We start from the raw sequence: 13,767 nt of genomic DNA, 5'->3' as shown, positions 1-13,767 counted from the left end.
AAAGAAAGAAAGAAAGAAAGAAAGAAAGAAAGAAAGAAAGAAAGAAACAGCAAGCACTTTGCTGGTGTGATATCCAAAGTGACACCTTTTCTCCACATGGTGGCCATTCTGTAAAGTCCATGCAGCTGTCTGACTGCTTGCTCACCTCTGGACCTTGGTGCCCTTTCAAGGGCCTCGTGCAGTGGCTGACATGAGCTCAGTGTTAAGCATGATGTTATTGGTGTGAAGAGAATCTCTCTGCCATGAGGAGGTGGCTTGATCTTCTGCGTCAAGTTTGTGTATTTGTTGCTCTGGGTTATCTTTTTCTCTAGAGCGTGATGACAATGATTTAAAGTTTATAAAATGTTTGAAGAGGCATGAGGAAAAAAATACATTCTGTATGAATGAGAGGGTAATAACAATAACGTTAGAATTGAACCAGAGATTGGTGAAGGAGATTTAGTTTGATTTGCATCAAACGGGCTCCATGTTATGAATAATTGGTAAAGTTAAATCTTTTTTCTGAAGTTCTTAAACATTCCCATTTCTATCCAGGGCTTTAATATCATTTTAATGCAGTTTTTTACATGTGAATTAATATAATAAATGTCAATGTTCAATAGAATAAGGTCACATTTTACTACTTTGACCAGAAGTGTAATCTTCCAAGATTCAATTTTATTACTATTATAACAGTCATACTGGATAAGGTCACCAATATTTCTTTCCAAAATGATATAATATATGACGACAGACTTTATACCAACTTTAGTTTTAGTAATCTGGATTTATATTCTGAAACATGTTGACAAAGATACGCCATGGGCATTTCTTGGTCAAATGGCAGCCTGGGGGAAGATGTTTCCCTGTAATTGATGGGAAATTTGAAAATGGATAAATGAAGTAGTTGAAATGTAGCATTTTCTTGATCACATCATCTCCTTGCCTACAGATAATTAAATTCTTGTGGGATTTTAGTCTGCCACTTGAAAGGGAAAGGTGATGTTTGAAGACCTTTCAATAAGTAAAGCGGAGAATTGCTCTCTGTTCACTGGCTCTGTGTGAGCCAGCCAGCTGGCCAGCCTGCAGAATTCATTTGAGTCACACGTTCATTGAATCAGAAGAGTTCAGGGTTGTCAGACTTGGTAAAGGGCAACTATAACAGCCATTCACCTTGAACTTGCTCTGCAACATCGTCACCAAAGATCCATCTCTGCTGGCACAGCTCCAATGGGCAGAGTAGGAGTACCTACCTTATGGCACTGCTATTGAGCTGAAATGAAAGAATATGTGAAAAGGGCTTAGACTTATGTCTGCCACGTTGTAAGTGCTCAGTAAACTTAAACTGCTGTTGTTTATTTCTTTTTAATATCTCTGGGTCACCACCACCTCAGCAGACAGTGTATTTCCATCTTCATAGAGCTCTCACTGTGAAAAAGCTTATTCGTATTTTGGGCCTAAAGTTAACTTTCATACTTTTTACTAATTGATCTTAGTTTTGCCATTAAGAATCATGAATCGTAATGATGAAGCTAATAGTTTCTAATTAATGTTCGTTGAATGCTTACTATGTGTCTGTAGCTATAGGCAGAATATCATCACCTATACAAATCATTTTGGGTTATTTCAAAATACTCAGAAGTAACAAAAATAATTTAAAGGATGCCCTTGAACCTTTGCCAGATTGAATGGTTTTCTAGATTTTGCCACACATACTTCATCTATACACTTTCGTTTTTGCTACAATATTTTGAGGGTGTTCTTAGAAATAGTTTTATCTCAACCCTATACACATCGGTATGCATTTTTGAAACTATAGAAATCTCCTAATGTAAATATAATACCATGATCATATCTAACAAAATTAATAGGAATTTCCTGACATGATGTAATATTCAAGTTTCTATGGTTATTTAAAAATGTTTTTTTCTCATCAGGATCCAAACAAAATCTTCACATTATATGTGGTTATTTATTTTGGGACTCTTTTAGTACATTATTTTTATGACATTGATTTTTTTTTTTAAACTGGGTCAGTCGTCCTAAAGACTGTTCTATAATCTGGATTTGTCTGTTGCTTTCGCAAATAAGCGAATAAGCAATTTCGCTTATTGTTCTTTAACTTGTTTCTTTATCTTTTGTGTCTTGTAAAAGATAAGTTAGCTCTAAGGAGGGTTGTCTAGGACTGTAGATACTAGCTCAATGTGACTTTTTAAATAGAGATTAATTAAAGTTAAAAAGAATTGAAACATTCAGCTGTTCACTTGCTCTGGCCACATTTCACATGCAGTTCGTGGCTGACGTATTAGGTAGCCTAAACATAAAACATTTCTATCATCACAGAAAGTTCTGTTAGACAGTGTGGCATAAGGATTGGCTATTTTCAGATATAAGCATTTGTGGCATCTTGTAGGGAGGCATAATGTTTGGATGTCCCACTCTTAGGGTCCTGACCTTGCTCAGCGGATTTAGTAGTGACACCCTAGCTCCTCATTATAAATTTCCCATCAACCTTTCATCTAAAGCAGGAGACCTTAATCTTTTTTGTTAGGTGAGCCCCTTTTGACAGTTGGTGAAGCCTGTAGATTTCTTCTCCCAGTAATGTTCTTAATGAGGAAAGTTAAGTGTATACAAATACAAAGAAAGTCAATGTTACTGAATAACCAGTTATTGTAATATTAAAGAGCAAAGCTGTGATATGGTGAGATATGCACTACCTTATTACATATTAAATAACAAGAATTGGTAGGAGGTATAATGACTACTATAATTTGCTAATACTCATAGAACTAACGAATAACTATAGAATAAAGGATATTGCAAGGTGTCTGCAACAACTATAAAGTTATTGCTTTATATTTATATTTTTAAAATGTCTGTGAATTATACTATGACAAAGTTATAGGCATTAAAGTTACTACTATGGTTTGTTGTTCATGTTTGTGATTTAAGGAGATGCAAAATGTCAGTTAGAAATTAGTGAAACAAATATGCAGCTTTCCCCCCATTCATCTGGATGTATTTCTTTTCTTCACACTTCTTTCCTTAAGTGTCCATGGGGAACTACCCCCCATGTGAAGAACCCCTGATCTAAACCCTAAATCGTCTTTTATCTGAATCAGTTATTTAAAAAATCAGTTATTTTTTAGGGTTTGAAAATGGTGGTTTGTGCAAATCTGTTGTTATTCCTCTCATTTTTATTTTATTTTATTTTTATTATTTTTTAACATTTATTTATTTTTGAGAGAGAGAGAGAGAGAGCAAGTGGAAGAGGGGCAAAGAGAGAGGGACACACAGAATCTGAAGGAGGCTCCAGGCTCTAAGCTGTCAGCACAGAGCCCGATACAGGGCTCAAACCCACAAACTGCGAGATCATGACCTGAGACGAAGTCAGACACTTAACCGACTGAGCCACCCAGCTGCCCCTATTCCTCTCATTTTTAGAATTGGAATGCTTTAAATAACTTTCCATCACTGGAACTATTTGATTTCCTTGAAACACAGTTTAAACAGAATAAATAATACCCATTTTTCAGATGAAGTTACTGAGACTCAAAAGGAGTTGATTTGTCCGAAGTCAAATAGCTAACAAGTGGTAGAAATGGAATATGAATCTAGATCTGGGCCAACCCACAGCCTGCATGCTGGATTGAAATTCTCCATCATTTACTAGTTGTTTTCTGTCATTTAATAGTTGGTTTGTATTCTCCCCTTTACTAGTAGGTTAGCCAGAATCTTCCTCCTCCCACATAACAGCCGTTCCAGTGCTGTGGCTTGAAGGTTGGCTCTTGTTTCCTCATTTCCATTTTCTCTGATCTTCCTCATCTATACTTATCTCTTCTGTGAATGTGCTATAGGCAGTCCCTGGTGGCTTCCATGTTGACAGAAAACTCCATGAGAAGCCTTGCCAATAAAGATCAGAGTGAGAAATCGCCTCCCTCAACTCAATACCAGACTTGCATTCACATTCTGAGATAAAATGTGTTTTGTGGAAACAACATTTCTCTGTCAACTCATCTTGAGCTTATTCTTAACAAAAGTTCCCAAGCTGTTTTCACACATGCTGCTGTGAAGTGAAACGTCTCCATCTTGTAGCTGAGCAAATGGTAGGCTGGACCTGGGGAGCTCATCCACTGCAAGAATTCTCATCTTCAGATTTGTCTAAGGCCAAAACCTAGGAAAAGGAAGGCAACCCAGACAGTGTTCTGTTTGTGGGTGTGAAACATTAGTTAGGAGAACAACAGTTATCTTTTTTTCTACTTTCTACTGATCATAATAAGGTAGTAGTTTCAGACTAATTTATTTATTAATCAGTCATCCATTTCAACTGTCTTACATTCAAATAGTCATTCACTCAAACATGCATTATTTCAAAACATCCACCCACCAATTCATTTGGTGTTTAGCAACTGCTTTATGTCCAGGAACTCTACTGGGTATTAGGACACAGGTGAAAGCCAGATATTCCTGACTCTGATTATCATTTCAGTTGACATTCTAGATAGGAAATAAGTAAACCTAAATGAATACTGTAGTTCCAGAATTTAAATCAGGTCCTGAGGGATACCATTGTATGAGGACTTACGGAAAAAGGGTTGTTTCGGATAGAGTGGACAAGTCCCCTAGAAGGTGACATTTGAATTGAGACCTAGCCTGGGCTTCAAGTCCTGGCCTTTAGATTGAGGAATGAATGAGATATGGCCTCTGTTTTAAAAAGCTTTTGGACGAGTAGCAGGGGATGTGCTGTAAGAAGGTCCAATAGCAGAGCATTGTGAGGGGAAGGACAGAAATATCTCCATCCCCTTTGTTGTCTCAAAACAAGGATTTTGGCATAAATGTTGCTTATTGTTTGTCCTCCATATGAGATAGGGGATGTGCATGGTGTTGGTGTTACTTATTATGTAATTCACCTCCCTGCATATTCTTAGGTATAGGAGAACATTTGGTGGAGAAACATTAACAACTAGATGTAATGATGCATCGAAGGGTGAGGAGTTTTGATTATATGCAGTTCTCAGGCTATTTGGAGAAGAAAAGAAATTGTCAACTGAATTTTTGCCAGACAGTCTGTTGGAATTCAAGAGCATATGACAATAAGTGTACCCTTCCTGGTCAGAGTATTGGATAAATACATCTTTTAAAAGTCATTTACAGCCATCGAATTTCTTCAGCCTGCTCTATCCTGCTATTACTGAGATGCACATCAAATATGACACTAGTTCCTGGAACAGGTTTTAAATATGGCCCATTAGCCATACCTCTTATTTGCCCTGCACAGTAGTTTTCATGTATTTGAAATATTCATTGTGTGCAGCAGTTTGGGACTGGAAAATGACCAGGAAAGCTGAAACCTTGCAAAGCAATCTTAATAATCGATGGGGAAAATTATGATTGTTCCATGACCTTTAAAAATGTGGTCAAAATTCTTGAAATTCTTATTATCTGTTAAAAGTAGATAGGGGAGGGGCACCTGGGTGGCTCAGTCGGTTAAGCAGCCGACTTCGGCTCAGGTTATGATCTCGCGGTCTGTGAGTTCGAGCCCCGCGTCGGGCTCTGTGCTGACAGCTCGGAGCCTGGAGCCTGTTTCAGATTCTGTGTCTCCCTCTCTCTGACCCTCCCCCGTTCATGCTCTGTCTCTCTCTGTCTCAAAAATAAATAAACGTTAAAGAAAAAAATTAAAAGAAAAAAAAAGTAGATAGGGGAATTTGAAAAAAAAATAAGACTAAAACTTATTTAGTACACTGGTAATTTAAAATACTAGAAACACTGAGAATTAATGTGGTTTTCTTTTTTTTTTCCTTTGGAAAACATTTATCAAGAGTAGTCTGAACAGTACTCACTGGCTCTTTCTGGTTGTATAGCTTATAATACAGATGGAGCATCTTTTCTATGCCTTGGCAAATTGCCACACTCCTTTCTGAGTTTGGATCAGTTTCCAACATTTTACACTTTGTGCTTTCAGTGTGGTGATAGATGAAGTTTTTTAAAACGTCAAGTATTTTGTTGGCAAAACTTCCTCTGGGACATTGTCCTCCTTTCCATCATGACCACTTCCTCCGTTTCTGTCGATCCGTTGGCCTTAGCTCCATTCCTCTGGCTGCACATCTAGTCTCAGCAATTTCTTCTGTAACTCCATTTATGTTTGTTCACAATTCACCTTCTCCATTATCACTTTTTGCTTCTTTGTCGTACTTTCTTCTTTTTAGGTTTGTTTGTTTTTTTCTTAATCTTAGAGCACGAACTGGGGGGAGAAGGGAAGAGGGAGAGACAGGGCGGGGGGAGGGGGCGGGAATGAGAATCTTAAGCAGGTTCCACACTCAGCATGGAGCTTGATGCAAGGTTCGATCCCACGACCCTGGCATCAGAACCTGAGCTGAATTCAAGAGTCAGATGCTCAACTGACTGAGCCAGTCAGGCGCCCGTCTTTGTTGTACTTTCATATCTCTTGGCTAGCTACCTCTTCTGAGTGTCCATTTTTGTACAGTGTCACCAGGGTTTAATCAGTGGAAGACAGGAGGCAGCACCAACTACTACCGACTTTCCTGACTTTGTGTGACTGAATGACAGATGTGCAATGACCGATCACTGACAGACATTGAAAGAAGTGCTACGGTTGGTCACTGATCGTGATGCACATCTGTTATCCACATGGAGAGCTATTGACTGAAGACAGGGTAATGGACTTGTACTTTATGCATTGCCTCCGAGCTAATAAAGCATGGTAACTGAAATTTGAACTAAATTGTTGGGGAACTGGTATTATTTAACTGAACTGTGGTCGCTGAAAATTTTGAGTGTTGGAACTATGGTAAGTGAAGGCTACCTGTATTTGCCGGAAATTAAATATAGGAGAATTACACATAGAACCCAATTTCCAGTTTCTCTTGATAAAAAGAAACAATTAAGTAGTGTCTACCCATCTTGGGGTATGTGTCTTCCTGTTTGCCTCAATTCTCACTGCTCCCTGTTATTACACACCCATGGCTTCTACTTCAGGGCTGTCCAGTGCAGAAGCAACTAGCTACAGATGACTACTGGCTTCAGGTAGCTATTTAAATAAAAATATAGTGTTGATATTTAATTGTTAATTTTAAAATTAAAATTAGGTAAAAGTAAATGCAATTAAAATCTAGTTCTTCAGTCCCACCAGCCACATTTCAAGTGCTTAGTACCCACATGGGGCTAGTGGCTATTATATTAGTGTAGGATATAGAAACTTTCCGTCATTATGACAGTTCCATTAGACAACACTGCTCTACAGGCATTGATTTATATTAGGTAAATTACTATGGATATGGGACAATAACATTAAAATTGCATAATACTAATCCCTCTCAGTTTGAATTTTTTTTTTCTTCTTCAGAGATTAAGCTAGACCAGATGAGATTCTAAATAAGAGTATTTTTTTTAAGGAGAGGCTTGTTTTTTGTTTTTGTTTTTTTTTTCCACATGGAAATATTAACGATGATAGAATCTCCCTGGAATAGTATATGAGGCTGCAGTCTCCTGGAAAAACATTTTGTCATCAATAATAAATTTGAGGAGCACCTGGGTGGCTCAGCCAATTAAGTGTCTGACTCTTAATTTTGGCTCAGGTCATGATCTCCCAGTTTGTGAGTTTGAGCCCTGCCCAGGCTCTCTGCTGTCAGTACAGAGCCCGCTTAGGATCCTCTGTCCCTCCTGAACTTGTGCACTCTCTCTCTCTCTCTCTCTCTCCCTCAAAAATAAATTAAAAATAAAGAAATTTGAAATACTATTTTAGTAAAGGTTGTACTAATTCAAATAATTTCCAATTTTTTTGATGGCAAAGATGGTGGTGATGATGCTGATATTGGTAATGAAAGATATTGGGGCCAACGTGTAATTCCTCATGCCAGAAGATTGTGAGGTAGCAAAGACATGTTTTAAATATCTGAGCATATAAAGAAAATAGGAGTGAGTTTTAGGATCCTGCAAGGGTAATGATGACATATAAATATAAAATTGGTATGGAATTGCCAGACATTTTTTTTTCCAAATTTTTGCTTTCCTTATGCATGCCTAAATATATATATTTTTTCAATTATATACAGAATAAAAGTAAAATACATAGGAATCTTGGGCTCAAGTTGGTATTTTCATAGTCTTTGAGATTATTGGGTCTTCTTATTTAAAAGTTAGGCAAACCATATCCTGTGCTGTCCTATCTAAACTGAATATCAAAAGTGATATCCTGGAAAAAAGTTGTAAATCCTAAGTGCATTTAGATATTTTTAATGTTTTCATTGTTTGTTTTTTGTGTTCTGAGGTTTTTTTTTTTTTTTTTTTTTTTTTGTTAATTTTATGTTTTGGGTGCCTGAATGGTTCAGTGAGTTGAGCCTCCAACTCTTGATTTTGACTCAGATCATGATCTCCTGGTTTGTGGGATCAAAGTCCCGCTTCAGGCTCTGTACTGACAATGCAGAGCCTGCTTGGGATACTTTCCTTCTCTGTGCTCCTCCCCTGCTTGTGCTCTCTCTCAGTCTCTCTCTCAAAATGAATGAATAAACATTAAAAAAAACAGTTATGTTTTGAAAAATTCATACAGTTCAAAGTGGAGTGAAAGAAGAAATTATAGTCAGATAACCTATTTCTAGCCCCTTCCTCTAGTGATGCTAGATTAGGATGATAAAGAAAAAGGCAGAGAGAATATGACGTAAGGGAGGTGAGTAGGTGAGTGGAATGTGAAAACATAGGGGTGAAGTTTCATCTGTGGCCTGAGGGAAGTTCTAGCTTCTAAATGGTAACGTTTGTGTTAGTCAACAATATTCAAATCCTATTCCACATTACAGTTGCAAAGAAGGGTATGTTGTACAGAGGGAAGTCTTCAAGGAATTCATTTCTATTGATTTTTTTTAAGTAACCATATGTTTAGCAACATTCACTTTATGGTGTGAAATATGTAATTAAAAAATCCCTTATTAAAACAACACCACCACCAAACCTTGTAACAATGAAGTAGGTATAAACATTAACCCAGTGTTAACACAGACACTAGGCTAAGAGATTTGAGGAAGAGAGTGGCTTAGGAGTTTGTGGTTTTGAAACCCTGTGTTTGTGAAGGTGTTTTTTTTCTGTTATTGTTTTAAAGATGTCAAAGCCTTCCTTGTCATTAGCAGTTGACTTTATAAGGAGAAGAGTTTAAGCAGATGGAAAGAACAAACTTTCTCCCTTTACAGGCTTTGGAGGTTTTGGGGATAAATGCTGTGCTATATTTGCATACAAATCACTATCTTGAAAAAGCCTGCTTTCTTGACACTTCTTTCTGATTTTTTTTTAATGTATTTGTTTTTAATGAGTTCCTTCTTTGTTTTTAGCAGCTGACTGATTAACTTATTTTATTCTGGAAGCTACCAGAGTGACATTAAAATGTCTTTAGCTTCCTGTTTTGGAAACATTTAGAAATCACTTGCTACTTAGTGTTTTCACGCCTTTTTTTTTTTCTGGTAGGATTTTTTGCATTTTTATTGTTGTAAATGATTTAGCCCATTCTTTAATTTTGAATGGATCACACAATCATCTTTATGTGTCCAGCTGTCTTTTGTTGGAAGGGACACATTTTAAATTGTTCACTGCTGAATCAGATTAAAATGATTTTAGTGTTAAGCCATTTAGAAAAAATAAATCTTTAGTTTGTCTTTTGTGGAGAGTTCATCCTTGTGAACATATTGCTCAGACACAAAATAAACTACTGTTTTTCACTCTTCAGGAGTGGGTCTCTTAGAGTCTAAGCTAAAATGAATAGAAATATGAGCCTATTTTTAATCGTCTTTTGGAAGCTAACTCCAAATAATTTTGTTAATTCAAATCAGTGATTCTTAGTTGGAGTCAGAAGACTAAGAATTTTTTGCAAACTCAAGACCACAGGAGAACAATGTATACTCCCGCTTCTCCCCCACCCCCATGAACAGATCCACTCCCAATTTCAGGAGATTCAAAGAAGCCCTGGGGTGCATCTACACATACAAGTTAGTTGGTTTTGGGAAATCTAAATTCAAGAAGGAAAGATCTCTAGATAGTGAGCCCCATGGCACTGCCTTTCCCCTCTGACCGCCATAGCTCCTAAATTACACCACTCTCCACCCACCTCATTAGGCCAGAACCCTGAGATCCTCTTTGACCCCCCTCCTCTCATGCCCATCCCCCCACATCAGTAAGTACTGTTGCTCCTGAGTCAGAAATATATCTCAAATTCTTTGTATCTACACTGTCACCACCATAGTCCCGGACTATTTGGAATCTCTCAACTAGTCTCTGGTAAAGCCATCCCCAATGGCCTTCAGCTTTTCTCCTTGCTTTGATTGAATCTTTTTTTTTTTTTCTTTTTTCTATACAACATTTACAGTGATCTTTGTAAAAGAGAACTCAGATTCTGTCACGAGTTTCTGCTGCCCACTACCTGAGATGCTTCTGAGGCTTCCCCTTGCAGATAGAATCACTCCACACAGCCACCCGAAGCTGTGGAGAGCCAATGCTGTTTCGTGACGCTCCAGGTAAACAGGCCGAGCTTATTCCTAGTGTAGCAGTGTTGGCTTTCCACACTTTGCTTTGTGTTGTTGCAACGTTACTTTCTTATCTCAACCCTTGTCTCTTTCACAGCAGACCATGTTTTCATCTGTTTCTTGCCTTTTCACCTTCTAGAATATATACTTTTGGACGGGGAGAGGATGCGATGCATGATGGCTGGTGTGTGTTATGTTCTCAGTGTCTTACACAATACCCACCATGTGAGAGGCTCTTTTTTTAAAATTAAATTTTTTTATTTTAATTCCTGTATAGTGAACCAGAGCATTTTTTAGGACTTTGCCTGTTTTTCACTTATTCATTAAGAATTTCATTTATTTCATTAAGTACGAATATATGTACTTAATGAATAAGAACAAAACATACAAAGTCCTAATAAGTTTTGTTTCTACCCTTTCCTCTAAAATTTTCCTTTATGGCCTTCCTTCAGTCACTCATGGAGAAATTCATTCATTAAGCCCTTGTACACCTTTCACTATGAAATATTCTCATGTCTCTTTTAGATTGCTAACTTAGGGAGGGCTGAATTTTTATTTATTTTTTTGGTGGGGGTGGTTGATTCACATTCTAAGAATGCCAAGTGAACGTAATGAAGGCTCTCGGTTTTGGAAATAAAGAATTTTTCTATCAACATTTGTATTTGTCACAGAGAAAGATCTCATGACTGTTTTGAAAAGAACATAGAACAGTGTTATGCTCAGATCTTTCCAAGCTCCAATGAGTTAATGGTCTACTTTTCCACTTAAAATGCAAGCGCTGCCTTTGATGTGTGAAGGGAAGGGCATCTTATGTTTAGTTTTTCTATGCCTTTAGCCGGGTCTCTTTTTGATCAAGAATTCAGAACTAAGCTTTTTTTTTTTTTTTTTTTAAGTGCATTTCCCTTAATTATTTTCATATAAGTAAGTGGGGTCTGGTCTCGTTCAATGTCTCAGAAACAATTTCTGAAACATTTTGAACAGTTACTTATATGAAAGAATTGTTTCCCAGATTAAGCAGTGAATGAGCATGCATGCCATTTGGTCTCTCACCAAATACTTATGGAAGGACTATTCTGCATTACACTATGTGTGAAACCAGGAATGTCATCTGAGCCTGTTCACCAGGAAGTATTTCCCATCTTGTAAGAATGCTTTACCTGCTGAATATTCCCTTTTTATGTCTTCTTCCTTCTTTTCTGTCTCCCATTTCCTATTTCTTTTCTCCTGTAAAAGAGTCCCTGCTGTTTCACATTTATATCTTGGTTGCTCTTTGCCTTCCGTAGTATCTAGACTGTGATGTGTGGGTTGCTTCATTGGTTTGTCCAACTGTACTGAAGATCTAATGGAAATTGGACTTCTCAGTGGCTCTTGAATGGCATTAACAAACTGGAAGTTGGAATCCATGCTTTTCAGGACCGAGTGGAATTTGTGTTGGAAAGACACCCAAGAGGTCAAACTGTATGGGAGTTTGGGGCCAGTCTGGTCACCCTATAGAAGCAGACACTCAAAGTGTTCTGTTCTCATTCACCTACTGGTAGCCTGAAAGCATAGATGGTCAAGTGCTATGAGATTACTTATCTTGCCTGTGGTATTCCAGCAGATCTCCAATGAATTACAAATCTTTAACATTCTTTTCTGATTTATACTAGAATTTAAAAAAACATTTCATAAAGCTTTTGAAGTGGTTCTCATAGCAGAATATACATGTAGTTTAAAAAACTTCCTTATTGAGGATGATCTTTAAATATTTCCTTCAGAGGCCCAGTGCACTTTATTATTCTTCTTTGTAATACTCTTCCAGCTTTTAATACCTAAGAGCATTTTTATAACATTCTCATCTTGGTTCCCACTCCCATGTTGGCACATTATGGACAGATAGTTTTCAGTGACAGTAACTTTCTTTTTTAATGCTCTCCTAACCAGAATTATTTAAGTTCTATATTCTTCTTTGTATCTCCAGGACAATAACGATAATACCGCATTTTCACAATTGTTACTTAGCGACCTTGCAGTACCTAGACATGACTTCTATATCATCGAGAAAGGGGGAAATTGAGCCTGGGAACAAATATTTGTATTGCTTCCTAATTGAAGACTGGCAGATACTTGATTATGCACACTGATATTCTTCCTTCCCTCATGGCAGCCAAAATTAATAAATCCCTCCATTATTCCCTTCTGATTCCTATCATGGCCACAGAATCTCTTCAAAATACTGCTCCAGGCAGATACTACAGGTTAGTTGGAAGTTGGCAAAAGAGATGAAACCTGTTTAACAGACTTGCTCTAATCACTAAGAACAGATGATGAACAGAGCCCCCTGCTTACCTATAATGCCAGTCCCATATGACTACACGACTAATGTATCTGGTTGCCATGGATAAGGAAAGAGAGCTTTGGGGTCTCACACTGCAGTTAAGGGCTCAAGTCCATAAGTGATATATATCATTTCTGCTCACAATTGCTTGGCCAGAATTCCTTCAGCTTCATCTAACTACATGGATCCAGGAAATGTAATCCTACCCTGTGCCCAGATATGGCAAGAACCTGAAATAGTTGGTAAACAGCACTAATGACTTCATATACCATTAGATATATTTCAATGTTCAACTTCTCAGCATATTTTATTTAGCAGAATGCCGTCTCGCTCTGCCCATGTGAATTAACAGGATGTTTACTTTTTGTTTAAAAAACATAAAACTTTTTCAGGCACCTCTGTGTTGAGGTAAGTGATATTCCCAAAGATTCCCAGAGAACATCCCCTAAGACATTTGTCCTATGCAATGTTCTGCAAAGTGATGATGATGATGATGATGATGTGATTGCTAAGCAAACATGAGAAATGCTGCATGGCATCTCTGCTTTTTGAGAAGTCAGTGCACATTAGAACATTAAATATCCTGATGAGTACTGCTGTAAAGAAACCTTTTACTTCATTTCATCTAGTGCTTCTTAATCGTCGCAGATCACCCATTTTTCTTCCCTTTATAATGTGTAATAACATCTCATGGAACCAGTGTTCTGGTGAACCACTATAGTAAACACTGCAGTAGGTACATGGAAACTTCCATGACCTTGGAGTCATTGAAGCAGCAGAGATGATTTTACCACATGGCCTTAGCCAACATTTTCACTTAATAATTGTGTGACCTTGGGTATGTAATTTCACTTTCTTGGCCTGAACTGATAAATGTGGAAAAATGGGGGTGATACTATCTACCTCAAAGGGTCAGTGATGATCACTAGAACATAGTAGGCAGCAAACAAA

This window comes from Panthera uncia, chromosome A2, assembly GCF_023721935.1.
Source record: "Panthera uncia isolate 11264 chromosome A2, Puncia_PCG_1.0, whole genome shotgun sequence".
Lineage (NCBI taxonomy): Eukaryota > Metazoa > Chordata > Mammalia > Carnivora > Felidae > Panthera > Panthera uncia.
This window is presented reverse-complemented; position numbering follows the sequence as displayed.